Source organism: Herpailurus yagouaroundi, unplaced genomic scaffold (assembly GCF_014898765.1).
Source record: "Herpailurus yagouaroundi ecotype Mexico unplaced genomic scaffold, PumYag 196, whole genome shotgun sequence".
Lineage (NCBI taxonomy): Eukaryota > Metazoa > Chordata > Mammalia > Carnivora > Felidae > Herpailurus > Herpailurus yagouaroundi.
In genome coordinates, this window is record NW_024412427.1 from 37,192,596 (window position 1) to 37,207,615 (window position 15,020).

Genomic DNA, 15,020 nt, shown 5'->3' on the forward strand with positions numbered 1-15,020 from the left:
TAAGTTTATTTATTTTGAGAGAGAGAGAGAGAGAGAGAGAGAGAACAGGGAGGGCCTGAGAGAGAGGGAGAGAAAGAGGATCCCAAGCAGGCTTTGTACTGTCAGTGCAGAGCCCAGTGCAGGGCTCGAACTCATGAATCCTGAGATTGTGATGCTTAACTGACTGAGCCACCCAGGCACCCCTCACAGTGCCTTGGTGGGTTTCAATCAGCTCTTCATTTTGCTTATTTTGAAATTTTATTCTAGGTTGTGTTTGTGTACATGTAGTTTTTATTTTTTGTTTTATGTAAAAAGAGTTTTCTTTGGAGAAGAGTGGGACTCTAATTGAACATGCCAAATCACATGTCGTAGTCTGACTCTTCTGACTCCTTCTCATCTTTCTTCTCATTTGCTATGGGCTAGGGTGAAACGAGTAGCAGGAGCTGCAGATCCTGGATCAGCAGAGACAGCCACAGCCCCAGTAGCAGGCATGTTGGCAAGCTTGCCGATACCCTGGGTAAATACTTTTTCTTTCAGCTCACTGATGACCTTGTTGAGCCAGTTATCATCCATCTCTATGCCTGTGATATCCAGAATCTTCCTTATGTCCTTGGCACTGGGATGTTTTGCCTGCAAGTGTGGCCAGCAGGTCTCAGTTTTAGAGGAGCCTCATGCGTGACTCTATGTTGTGTTTAAATATCAGTAAAGAATATATGTGAATGGATTAAGTCATTTGTACACAAGAAGTTTACTCATTGTTGGACATAACATTTTTCAGAAGTGTGTGTATCTGTGTGTGTGTGTGTATACTGAAGTGTGTGAATTTAGATGTGTTTATCACTGAAGGTCATTTGAATTTGGGAATCCCAGATAAAGGCCTGATAGCTGTGTGGAAATAAAGACACCCCAATTGAGAACAAACAGGCTACTCATTCACAGCTTGTTAGACCAAGGGGATCACCTACTTGCTTTTGGTAGAAGAGTGGGAAGGATTCAGGTGTGCTCTAACTGGAGCGTGTTGATATGGGGACACTGGAGGTGGCATCCTATGTGACTGGTCAGGGGCACAGATTTGGCTTCCTCTGCTTGGTCCTGAGATGGAAATGAGAGCAAAAGTGAGGGAAGCTTCAGTCATTGACCAAACCCTGAATTGTTTGAACTGATTGCTGTGGAGTTTCTGGCTTGACTTTCTGTGCAGGTTGTAGAGGAGGTTGTGGGTCAGGACTTCCTGAGCTTGTCACTATCAGACGTAGGTATGCAGGCTTGGGAGTGGATTAGAGGTAAAACCACTTAATAGTGGAGTTAGTGAGTCCCTGTCTTAATCACTGGATTTGAGGTGTCACTTTCTGTTTTATACTCTTGATTGATGTCTTTCTTTTTTGTTAAAGTGAGGTTCACATAACACTAACCACTATTTTATTTTATTTTATTTATTTTATTTTTAAATGTTTATTTATTTATTTTGAGAGAGAGAGAGGAGGGGTAGAGAGGGAGAAAGAGAATCCCAAGCAGGCTCCGTGCTGTCAGTGTAGAGCCTGCCAGGGGATTTGAATTCACGAACCCTGAGATCATGACTTGAGCCAGAGCCAAGAGTTGGACACTTAACTGATTAAGCCACCCAGGCAGACCCAATACTAACAGTGACCAAACCAGGGCATTTAGTACATTAACAGTGTTGTGCCACCATTACCTATATCTTGTTCCAAAACATTTCTATCACCCCAAAAGGAAACTTGGTACCCATTAAGCAGTTGCTCCCCATTCCTCATTGGGGGAAATTCATTGGAGAAACTTGTGCCAGGAGGGGGGTTGTTTGTTAGGATGTAAATGAAATGGAGAAATATTAATGTGTGGCTCTGGGTATTTAGATTATTCAAGGATAGTCTGGTTGTTTGTATGGATAATGCAAATTAAAAAGTGAATTGTCGGGGCGCCTGGGTGGCGCAGTCGGTTAGGTGTCCGACTTCAGCCAGGTCACGATCTCGCGGTCCGTGAGTTCGAGCCCCGCGTCGGGCTCTGGGCTGATGGTTCAGAGCCTGGAGCCTGTTTCCGATTCTGTGTCTCCCTCTCTCTCTGCCCCTCCCCCGTTCATGCTCTGCCTCTCTCTGTCCCAAAAATAAATAAACGTTGAAAAAAAAAATTAAAAAAAAAAAGTGAATTGTCAAACTTTGGTGTCTAAAGAATATGTATTTTAAATTATTTAGGTCAGGGGCACCTGGGTGGATCAGTCAGTTAAATGTCCAACTTTGGGTCAGGTCATGATTTCACGATTGATGGGTTCCAGGCCCCAGCTATGTGTTGACAGCTTGGAGCCTGGAGCCTGCTTCAGATTCTGTGTCTCCCTCTCTCTCTGTCCCTCCCCCACTCGTGCTCTCTTTCTCTCTCTCTCAACAATAAACAAACATTAAAAAATTAATTTAAATTATTTAGATCAGATATATTTAGAATTATTTAGATCAGGAGCACCTGGGCGGCTCAGTTGGTTAAGTGTGCAACCCTTGATTTTGGCTCAGGTCATGATCTCATGGTTCGTGAATTAGAGCCCTGTGTCAGGCTCTGCACTGAAAGTGAGGAGCCTGCTTGGGATTCTTGCTCTCTCTCTCTCTCTCTCTCTCTCTCTTTCTGCCTCTTCCCCCCCCCCAAAATAAATAAACTTAAAAAAAGAATTATTTAGATCAGAACATCATTTCCATTTCCAGCCACTATTCATTTTTTTTTTCTTTTCAAATTTTTATTTAAATTCTAGTTAGTTAACATACAGTGCAATATTGGTTTTAGGAGTAGAATTCATTGATTCATCACTTACATACAACACCCAGTACTCATCACAAAAAGTGCCCTCCTTAGCACTGGGTGTTGTATGGAAACCAATTCAATACAATAAACTTCATATATTGAAAAAAAAAAGTGCCCTCCTTAATACCCATCACCCATCTAACCCATCCCCCACCCTACCTCCATCCTCAGTTTGTTCTCTGTCATTAACAGTCTCTTATTAAGGTTTGTTTCCCTCTCTTTTTACTCCCCCCCTCCCATATCTTCATCTGTTTTGTTTCTTAAATTCCACATATGACTGAAATCATACAGTACTTGTCTTTCTCTGACTGATTTATTTCACTTGATAATACATTATAGCTGCATCCATGTTGTTGCAAATGGCAAGATTTCACTCTTTTTGATGGCTGAATAAAATTCCAGTGTGTGTGTGTGTGTGTGTGTGTGTGTGTGTGTGTGTGTGTATCTATATATACACAGTAGTCTGTTATATATATATATATATATATATATATATATATATATATATATAAACATCTTTGTTATCCATTAATCAGTTGATGGACACTTGGGCTCTTTCCATAGTTTGGCTATTGTTGATAGTGCTGCTATAAACATCGGGATGCATGTGCACCTTGAATCAGTATTTTTGTATCCTTTGGGTAAATACCTAGTAGTGCAATCTCTGGGCCATAGGGTAGTCCTATTTTCTGCTTTTTGAGGAAACTCCATAATGTTCTCCGGAGTGGCTGCACCAGTTTTCATTCTGACCAACAGTGTAAGAGGGTTCTCCTTTCTCTGCATCCTTGCCAACATCTGTTGTTTCCTTGTTGTTAATTTTAGCCATTCTTACAGGTGTGAGGGGGTATAGCATTGTGATTTTGATTTGTATTTCTCTGATGATGAGTGATGTTGAACACCTTTTCATGTGTCTGTTAGCCATCTGGACATCCTCTTTGGAAGTGTCTATTCATGTCTTCTGCCCATTTCTTCACTGGATTACTTATTTTTTGGTTGTCGAGTTTGAGAATTTCTTTTTTTTAAAGTTTATTTATTTTGAGAGAGAGAGAGAGAGAGAGAGAGAGAGAGGCAGAGAGAGAGGGAGACAAAGAATCCCAAGCGGGCTCTGTGCAGATAGCACAGAGTTTGATGCAGGACTCAGTCTCACGAATTGTGAGATCATGATCTGAGCCAAAATCAAGACTTGGATGCTTAACAGACTGAGCCACCCAGGTGCCCCTGAGAAGTTCTTTATAGAGTTTGAATACTAACCCCTTATCTGATATGTCATTTGCAAATATCTTCTCCCATTCCATTCTGTTGCCTTTTAGTTTTGTTGATTGTTTCCTTTGCTGTGCTGAAGCTTTTTATCTTTTTTAAATAATTTTTTAAGTTTATTCATTTTTGAGAGGGGGGAGGGGCAGAAAGAGGGAGACGTAGAATCTGAATCAGGCTCCAGACTCTGAGCTGTTAGCACAGAGGTCAATGCAGGGCTCGAACTCATAAACTGCGAGATCATGACCTGAGCCGAAGCCGGACACTTAACTGACTGAACCACCCAGGTGCCCCCCAGAAGCTTTTTATCTTGATGAAGTCCCAATAGTTCATTTTTACTTTTGTTTCCCTTGCCTCTGAAGAGATGTCTAATAAGAAGTTGCTGTGGCTGAAGTCAAACAGGTTGCTGCCTCTTTCTCCTCTAGGATTTTGATGGTTTCCTGGTCTCACATTTAGGTCTTTCATCCATTTTGAATTTATTTTGTGTATGGTGTAAGAAAGTGATCCAGTTGCATTCTTCTGTATATTGCTGTCTAGTTTTCCCAGCACCATTTGCTAAAGAGACTGTTGTTTTTTTTTTTCCACTGGATACTCTTTCCTGCTTTGCCTAAGATTAGTTGGCCATACACTTCAGCATTTCTGGGTTCTCTATTCTGTTCCACTGAAACATATGTCTGTTTTTGTGCCAGTACCATACTGTCTTGATGATTACAACTTTGTAATACAGCTTGAAGTCCAGAATTGTGATTCCTCCAGCTTTGGTTTTCTTTTTCAGGATTTCTTTGGCCATTCGGGGTCTTTTCTGGTTGCATATAATTTGGGGAATTGTTTGTTCTAGCTGTGTGTAACACCTCTTTTGCAGCAAATATAAGACTTGGAATCTAATTATAGTTATAATCTGGAAGATTATATTTACTGTAGACCCAGGAATGTTGTATGCTAAAATGGCCACAATGTCACAGTATGGGGAATAAAATCAATGGTATTGTAATAGTGTTGTAAGTTTTATGGTGACAGGTGGCAGCTACACTGATCCAAACAAAGTTGAATCACTTTGTTGTAAAACTTAAACTAATGTAATATTGTGTGTCAGCTATACTCAAAAATGTTTTTAAAAATCAATAAAATCAATGGTATTAGAATTGATGGAATTGTATGGTACTCAAAAATGTTTTTAAAAATAAAAAGTAAATGGACACAATGTAAGTTTGAAAAAAAAGATGTAGGATATATAGCCAGTGGGATATTATTCAGCCATAAAAAGAATGAAATCTTGCCATTTTTAATGACATGGGTGGAGCTAGAGAGTATAATGTTAAGCAAAATAAGTCAGTCAGAGGAAAGACAAATACCATATAGTTTCAGTCATATGTGGAATTTAAGGGAAAAAATGAGCAAAGGGAGAGAGAGAGAGAGAGAGAGAGAGAGAGAGCGTGCGCGTAAGAAAGAGACCCTTAACTATAGGGAAAAAACTTATGTTTAGCAGAGGGGAGATGGGTGGGGGAGACAGTTAAATAGGTGATGGAGATTAAGGAGCGCATTTGTCATGATGAACACAGATTGATGTATGAAATTGTTGAACCACTATACTGTACCTGAAACTAACATAACACTGTATGTTAACTAACCAAAATTCATATAAAAACTTTAAAAAATGCCAGACTGCTTTGTAAGATGATTTAAAAAATCCTGAACATATTCTGAGAGTGAGGTGATCCCCACAACCATCTGTAGAAGAACAACACAATGAGTCATTCACAGACAGCTTAGACATTAATGCAGGAGCTACAACCACCTAGGGTTTAGCCATTGCTGACTTGGAGTTCTGCTGTGAGATGTTATCATGGGAACTAGGTGGAGCTCTAAGGAACCTTGTCCATGCAAGGGCCTGACAAATGCAGTGGTTCTTAGAAGAGAGATGCCTAGAATCAATCTATCTATCCATGTATCTATGTATCTATGTATCTATCTATCTATCTATCTATCTATCATCTATCCATTCATTCTTGTAGGCTCTATGATGCCCAATGTGGGGCTCAAAATCAATGACCCTGAGGTCAAGATTCACATACTTTACTGACTGAGCCAGACAGGTGCCCTAGAATCCGTTTTTTAATTTTAGCATTATATATTCTCCGGAGAGCCTGGGAATTTCCCAAGGCATCAAGTCCTGTCCCTTTTGTTTAATAGTCTTTCCAACTATCTTTCTTCTTTCTGTATTTTAGTATAAGCAGCAAGGATAAGCTAGGCGACACTCCCAACACTTTCTGGAAATCTTAGCTAGATCACTCAATATTTCATCTCATTTTGAACTTTACACATTAGGTAGCAGAATTGCTAAACTTTTGACTGCATAGCAAAGATATCCTTTCCTCTAATGTGTAGTAAGATTATTCTATCCTGTCAGTCCTCAACTCACAGTATTAATGAATAGTCATGCCATTTTAAGCTTTCACTAACACCTTTCTCAAAACCTAGCTTTCTTCTACTGCCTGATTTTTGTCATAACGTTCCACTTACAGGTACTAAAACTTATATTAATTATGTAATGCTACTTAATAATCTACCTCAGAATGTATCAACTTAATAAACATTTATGGTCTCCCAGTTTTTATGGGACAGGAATCCCAGAGATTAGCTGTGTGGCTCTGGCTCAGGGTCTCTCATGATGTGGTCATCATCTGAAGTCTTGACAGGTGCTAGAGGATCTGCTTCCAAAGTGAGTGTTACTCACTTGTCCAGTACATTAGTGCTGGTTGAAAACAGGAGTCCTCAGTTCCTCATGGTCTTCTGCATAAATCTGCATGAGTGTCCTCACAATTTTGGTGCCAGGCATCCACCAGGGTTAGTGGTCCAAGAAAGATAGCAAGGAGAAAACTCCTGTGCCTTTTATGACCTATTCTCCAAAGTTGCACGCTATCGTGTGCTTTTTTCTATTTGCTAGATGCAAATCACTAAGTCCAGCTCACAGCAAAAGTAGGGGAGTTAGGCTCTGCCTCTTGAGGAGATCATTAGGGAGTCTGTGGGCCTATTTTAACCATCACAGCAATTCACCTTCTTTATTTCTCTACACTCAGGGATCACAGTCTTTTCTGCCTGTTTTCCAGTTTCTAAAAACATGTGTTCCATATATTTCATCACTTTTCTAATTGCTTATGATAGATGGGCTAGCCCAGTGCTGGTGATCACTTAGCCAGAATCAGAGGTCTCAGTACATTGAACTAGACCTTGTATGCAGTCTTTCTTCTCTTTGGCCTAAATTTCCTCCCCTTTAAAATGGAGATTTTGAGGTATCTGGGTGGCTTAGTTGGAAGAGCATGCAGCTCTTGATCTCAGGTCATGAGTTCAAACTCCACATTAGGTATAGAAATTACTTACACAAATAAACAAATAAATAAACTTAAAAAATAAAATGAAGATTTTTGAACAAAACCCCCCCCCAATATAACAGAAAGATGTTTTGCCCTCTACTTCCATTTCTCACATGTCCAGTTGTTTAATTGTTTACCTTTGGAGTCACCTTAGATTTGAGAAGAGAATGTTGAGTAGGAACAATGGTCACTCCCAGACTGCCCCTTTATTGTGCAAATAATCTAATATTTGTACAATATTGTACAATTGTACAAATTGGGCTGACTATTGCCTAGCACAGGCTGAGGCATTACAGGCACAAACAGAAGTATAGTGGAGTATTCAGTATTGTTCTCTTTTCCTGTCTTGTACTATAGAGTGTGACCCCAAGGAATGTGAAAATATGGAAGAGAGCAGATAGGATTATAGTTCAGGGAAGATGGAGCTCCAGGAGGAGACAGACTACTCATTACTTACTATTAATGAAAATTGATTATGGCCCAGTGTCTCTATATTTCTTGCTTTGTGTGGTATATGCGACCATTTTATGATTAATTAATTAATTAATTAAAATTCAAGTTAGTTAACATACAATCTAGTATGTTCAGGAGAAGAACCCAGTGATTCACCACTTGTTGGAGAACAAGAAGCCAGAGGCACTGTAATAATGTCCTGAAGGAAAGGGATGGGGTAGCAAGGAACTGAAAGCCATTCTATTCCCTGGCGGAAGGTCACTGGGACTGCATGTTCTCTCCAGAAGGACATCATACCGGTGCCAGGCCTGGGATAAGAATGTTTTATCTGGCGCCAAATGCACTCATGACCCAGTGTGGAATACACTGCAGGTGCATGACCTGTCAAGATGCCAAATGCTATGTTGTATGTTCTTTCTGTTATCACATTGCAGAAATAAAAGAGGCTTGAGACAGGAGACCAGTGCTTTGGCTCCTGGAGAGTCTTAGCCCCCTGCTTTGTAATTCTTTTCGTCACCACACCTGTAGGATCTGTCTCTTTTCAATTGTTTACATATAACACCCAGTACTTATCCTAACAAGTGCCCTCTTTAATGCCCGTCACCTATTTAGCCCATCCCCCCACTACCTCCGCTCCAGCAACCCTCAATTTGTTTTCTGTGTTTAAGAATCTCTTATGGTTTGCCTTCCTCTGTTTTTATCTTATTTTTCCTTCCCTTCCCCTATATTCATCTGTTGTGTTTCTTAAATTCCACATATGAGTGAAATCATATGATATTTGTCATTCTCTGACTGACTTATTTTGCTTAGCATAATACACTCTAGTTCCATCCATGTTGTTGCAAATGGCAAGATTTCATTCTTTTTGATCGCTGAGTAATATTCCATTGTATTTATACCACAGATATATACCACATCTTTATCCATTCATCAGTCGATGGACATTTGGGCTCTTTCCATACTTTGGCTATTGTCAAAAGTGCTGCTATAAACATTGGGGTGCATGTGCCCCTTTGAATCAGTATATTTGGATCCTTTGGATAAATACCTAGTAGTAAAATTGCTGGGTTGTAGGGTAGTTCTATTTTTAATTTTTTGAGAAACCTCCATACTATTTTCTAGAGTAGCCTCACCAGTTTGCATTCCCACCAACACTGCAAAAGGGTTTCCATTTCTCGGCACCTTTTTGTCAACATCAGTTGTTTCCTGACTTAACTTCAGCCATTGTGACAGGTGTGATGTTGTATCTCATTGTGGTATTGATTTGTATTTTCCTGACGATGAATGATTTTGGTAATATTTTCATGTGTGTTAGCCGTCTGGATATCTTCTTTGGAAAAGTGTCTATTCATGTCTTCTGCTCATTTCTTCACTGGGTTATTTGTTTTTTGGGTGTTGAGTTTGATAAATTCTTTATAGATTTTGGATACTACCCCTTTATTTGATATGTTTGTTATTTGAAAATATCTTTTCCCACTCTGTTGGTTGTCTTCTAGTTTTGCTGATTGTTTCCTTCATTGTGCAGAAGCTTTTTTAATTTGGTGAAGTCTCAATAGTTCATTTTTCTTTTTTTAAAAATATTTGGGTTTTAAAAATGTTTATTTATTTTGAGAGAGAGGGAGAGAGAAAGAATGAGCAGTGTAAGGGCAGAGGGTGGGGGGGGGCAGAGAATACCAAGCAAGCTTCATGCTGCCAGCACAGAGCTTGATGCGGGGCTTGAACTCACGAACCATAAGATCATGACCTGAGCCAAAATCAAGAGTCGGATGTTTGACTGAGTCACCCAGGCACCCCTCATTTTTGTTTTTATTTCACCTGCCTCTGGAGACATGTCTAGTAAGATGTTTCTGTGACTGAAGTCAAAGAGGTTGCTGCCTCTTTTTCCTCTAGGATTTTGATGGTTTCCTGCTCTCACATTTAGGTCTTTCATCCATTTTGAATTTATTTCTGTGCCTGGTATAAGAAGTCATCCCGTTTCATTTTTCTGCATGCCACTGTCCAGTTTTCCCAGCACCATTTGCTGGAGAGACTTTTTTCCATTGGATACTCTTTCCTGTTTTGTCAAAGATTAGTTGGCCATACACTTTGGGTCCACTTCTGGGTTCTCTATTCTGTTCCATTGATCTATGTATCTGTTTTTGTGCCAATACCATACTGTCTTGATGATTACAGCTTTGTAGTACACCATGGAGTCTGAATTGTGACGCCTCCAGCTTTGGTTTTCTTTTTCAGGATTGCTTTGGCTTTTTAGGGTCTTTTCTGGTTCCATAAAGGTTTTATAATTGTTTTTTCTAGCTCTGTGAAGAATGTTGGTGTTATTTTGATAGGGATTGCACTGAATGTGTAGATTACTTTGAGTAATAGAGACATTTTAACATTGTTCTCCCAACTCATGAACGTGGGATGTTTTTCCATTTCATTGTGTCTTCTTCAATTTCTTTCATAAGCTTTCTATAGTTCTCAGCATACAGATCTTTTACTTCTTTGGTTATTTTTCCCCCCTAGGTTACTTATGGTTATGGTGCAATTGTAAAATGGATAGATTCCTTGATTTCTCTTTCTGCTGCTTCATTATTTGTGTATAGAAATGCAACCTATTTCAATACGTTGCTTTTATATCCTGAAACTTTGATGAATTCATGTATCAGTTCTAAGCAGTTTTTTGGCAGAGTCTTTTGGTTTTGCCACGTAGAATATCATGACATCTGCAAAGAGTGAAAGTTTGACTTTTTCTTTGTCAGTTTGTATGCCTTTTATTTCTTTTTGTTGTCTGATTGCTGAGGCTAGGACAGTGGTGAGAGTGGACTTCTCTGTCGTGTTTGTGAACTTAGGGGAAAGCTCTTGGTTTTTCCCCATTGAGGGTGATATTAGCTTCAGGCCTTTCATACATGGCTTTTATGATGTTGAGGTATATCCCTACTTTCTTGAGGGTTTTTATCAAGAAAGGATGCTGTATTTTGTCAAATACTTTATATGGTTCTTATCCTTTCTTTTGTTATCAATTATCAATTACATTGATTGATTTGTGAATAGTGAACCAGCCCTACATCCCAGGAATTAATGTCACTTGATCATGGTGAATAATTGTCTTAATGTACTGTTGAATTCAATTTGCTAATATCTTGTTGAGAATTTTTGCACTTAGCTTCATAAGGGATATTGGCCTCTAATTTTCCTTTTTAGTGGGGTCTTTGCATGGTTTTGGAATCAAGGTAATGCTGACTTTATAGAATAAGTTTGGAAGTTTTCCTTCTATTTCTATTTTTTGGAAGAAGCTGTCTATCCCAGAACTCTTATTTGTTGGGAGATTTTTGATAACTGATTTAGTTTCTTTGCTGGTTATGGGCCTGTTCACATTTTCTGTTTCTTTCTGTTTGAGTCTTGGCATTGTGTGAGTGTCTAGGAATTTGTCCATTTCTTCCAGATTGCCCAATTTATTGGCACATAATTGCTAATAATATTCTCTTACTATTGTTTCTATTTCTGTAGTGTTGGTTGTGATCTCTCCTCTTTCATTCTTGATTTTATTTATTTGGGTCCTTTCCTTTTTCTTTTTGATCAATCTGACTAGGGGTTTATCAATTTTGTTCTTTGACAAAAAAACTGATTTCATTGATCTGTTCTACTTTTTTTAAATTTCACTATCATTGATTTCTGCTCTGGTCTTTATTATTTCCTATCTTCTGCTGGTTTTGTGCTTTCTTTGCTGTTCTTTTTCCAGCTCTTTTAGGTGTAAGATTAGGTTGTGTATTTGAGACCTATCTTTCTTTAGGAAGACTTGGCTTGCTATGTACTTCCCTCTTTTGACCACCTTTGCTGCATCCCAGAGGTTTTGGACTTTCGTGTTTTCATTTTCATTGGCTTCCATGTACTTTTTAATTTTCCTTTTTAATTTCTTGGTTAACCCATTCATTCTTCAGTAAGATGTTCTTCAATCTCCAAGTATTCATGTTCTTTACAAATTTTTTCTTGTGGTTGATTTTGAGTTTTATAGTGGTCTGAAAATATGCAAGATATGATCTCAATCTTTTTATACTTGTTGAAGGCTGATTTGTGACCCAGTATGTGATCTACTCTGGAGAATGTTCCATGTGCAGTCAAGAAATATGTATTTTCTGCTGCTTTAGGATGAAATGTTCTAAATATATCTGTTAAATCCTTCTGGTCCAGTCTGTCATTCAAAGCCGTTGTTTCCTTGTTGATTTTCTGCTTATTGATATGTCCGTTGTTGTAAGGGGGATGTTGATGTCCCCTTCTCTTATGGTATTATTATCAAAGAGTTTCTTTATATCTATGATTAATTGATCTATATATTTGGGTGTTTTCCACATTTGTGCATAAATATTTATAATTGTTAGATATTCATAATTAAGGTGGATAGACCCCTTAATTATGATACAATGCCCTTCTTAATTTCTTGTTACAGTCTTTATTTTAAAATTATTTTGTCTGATATAAGTATGGCTACTCCAGATTTCTCTTGAAGACCATTAACATGTTCCATCCCTTTACTTTAAATCTACAGGTTTCTTTAGGTCTCTTGTAAGCAGCATTTATATGGGGCTTGTTTTCTTATCCATTCTGAGCCCTATGTTTTTTGATTGGATCACTTAGTCCATTTACATTTAGAGTGAGTACTGAAAGATATGAATTTGGTTCCAGTGTGTTGCCTGTGGAGTTGGTATTTCTTGTGATGTTCCCTGGTCCTTTGTAGTGTTTGTTGCTTTTGGGTTTTTTTGTTTGTTTTTTTTGTCTTTTGTCCACTCAAAGAATGCCCTTAAAATTTCTTACAGGACCTGTTTAGTGGTCACGAACCCCTTAAGTTCTTGTTTGGGAAAATCTTTATCCCTCCCCTCTATTTTGAATGACACCCTTGCTGGATAAAGAATTCTTGGCTGCATATTTTTCTGAATATATCCTACCACCACTTTCTGGACTGCCAAGTTTCTGTGGATAGGTCTGATGCTGATCTGTCTTCCCTTGTAGGTTAAGGATGTTTTTCCCTTCCTGCTTTCATAATTTCCTTGCCTGTGTATTTTGTGAGTTTGACTATCATATGCCATGGTGATGTTTGGTTTTTGTTGAATCTATTTGGAGTTCTCTGTGGCTTTTGGATTTCGATGTCTGTGTCCTTCCCCAGATTAGGAAAGTTTTCTGGTATGATTTGCTCACATCAACCTTCTGCCCCCTTTTCTCTCTCTTCATCTTCTGGGACTTCTAGGATTTGGATGTGAATCCTTTTTAATAAGTCAGATTGTTCTCTAGGTCTTGTATCATGTTCTTTTGCCTTTGTTTCCTTCTTTTTTTCTGCTTCATTATTCTCCATAATTTTATCTTCTATAGTTGCTGATTCACCACTCTGCTTTGTTCATCCTACCTATTGTGGCATCCATTCAGGATTGCTTCTTAGTTATAGCATGTTTAATTTTGGCCTAACTAGATTGTATTCCTTTTATCTTGCACAATGGGATTCTCTGGTGTCTTCTATGCTTTTTTAACCCTAGCCAGTAGTCTCATTATATTGGTTCTAAATTCTAGTTCAGACATCTTACTTATCTGTGTTGATCAAGTCCCTGTCACTTCTTCCTATTCTTTCCTTGGGGTGAATTCCTTTATTTTGCCAGTTTGGAAGAGGAAAAAAATTAATAAAATAAAAAAATCTTAAGAAATTAAAAACAAAACAAAAAATCAAATAAAAAAAGTTAGATCCCATGTGTGTTTCTGTCTGCTTGCTTAAAGAAGCTTGATAGGTGTGGTGATGCATTAAAGTTCTAAGAGGGAGGTGCTGGTGGCAGGACTGGATCTAGAAGAACCTTCTGCTGACCCTCAACTTTTCCTGGAAACGTGGACCATTCCCACCATAAGGGGACAAGCCATATGGCTGAACAACAGTACAACAGTGCCTTCTCAACACCACCACCTGACCACTTCAGCACACTACTCTCATGGTGGGGGAATAGGCAACATGATGATGCCTATGACCTTCTACTTTGGCTTTAAGAATGTGGAACTACTGTTTTCTGGTTGGTGGTCAATACAGCTTGAGAAATGGCAGGAGCTTTCTTGGCAGTGTTTTTACTAGCAATGTTCTATGAAAGACTCAAGATAGCCTGAGAAAGCCTGCTGCATAAGTCACAAGTCAGCATCTGCTACAATTCCATGCCTGTACCAGGACCAAAAGGAGACATCCTTATGGGGACACACAGACTGTTGGGCAGCAGATGCTGAGCTTTCCTTGTCTCCTGCAAACAGTGCTGCATGCCATCCACGTGGTCATCAGCTATTTCCTCATGCTTATCTTCATGACCTATAATGGATACCTCTGCATTGCAGTAGCAGCAGGGGCCAGCACAGGATAACTTCTCTTCAGCTGGAAGAAGGCAATGGTGGTGGACATCATAGAGCATTGCCATTAATGTTAAACTCCATGGTGCAGGCTTACTGATTACAGTGGGAAGTAGTTCAAGACTGAAAGACAGGATTCCTACTCCAATCTTCCCTTCTTGCTACTTATTTCCTTACACACACACGCGAGAGCTTTTGGTCTCTGAGCTACGGTGATAACCTTCCTGTTTTTTTTTTTTTCTTTCTAATGACCTGAGACTTCCTCAGACAAGATTCCCTCAGAATCTCTCCTCCCTCCTCATCATCTTAGATCCAAGTTATATGTTCTTGTCCAAGCCAAGTAGCTTTCTATTCAAGGACTTGATAACCTACTTCATTTTTTTGTCTTCTGTTTTTATTTTGTTAACAGATAATATATGAATTTGGTGGGTTTCTCCTGGGTTGGTGATGGAAAGAGATTCACTTCAGCTAGGATTGATGGGAGCTGAGGGAAATTCTTACCCAAATAAACCCAGAACCCAAACTTAACATTTGAGAGTGACTTCCCGCCTTTGGATTTGATAAGCGTGAGATACATTGTGCCTTTCCCTAGGTGTGATGTGTTGCACCAAAATCTTTACAGTGTGCAGAAGGGTGGTTTGAGACTAAATACAGGGCTGGAGCTCACAGAAGTGTGCATTATTAGGGGGCTGACTCATTAACTTATGTTCCTACTTAACATTTTGATTCGAATGAACTTGTCCAACAACAACAACAAAAGAGATGACAACCAATTTGAGAAAATAGGAATAGATATTTTAAAATAAAACCATTGATATTCTT

General features: G+C 38.9%; 1 pseudogene; it reads left to right on the forward strand.

Moving 5' to 3' along the window:
• Positions 1–13,679: 13,679 nt before the first annotated feature.
• Positions 13,680–14,269, forward strand: LOC121012025 (high affinity copper uptake protein 1-like; annotated as a pseudogene).
• Positions 14,270–15,020: the final 751 nt, after the last annotated feature.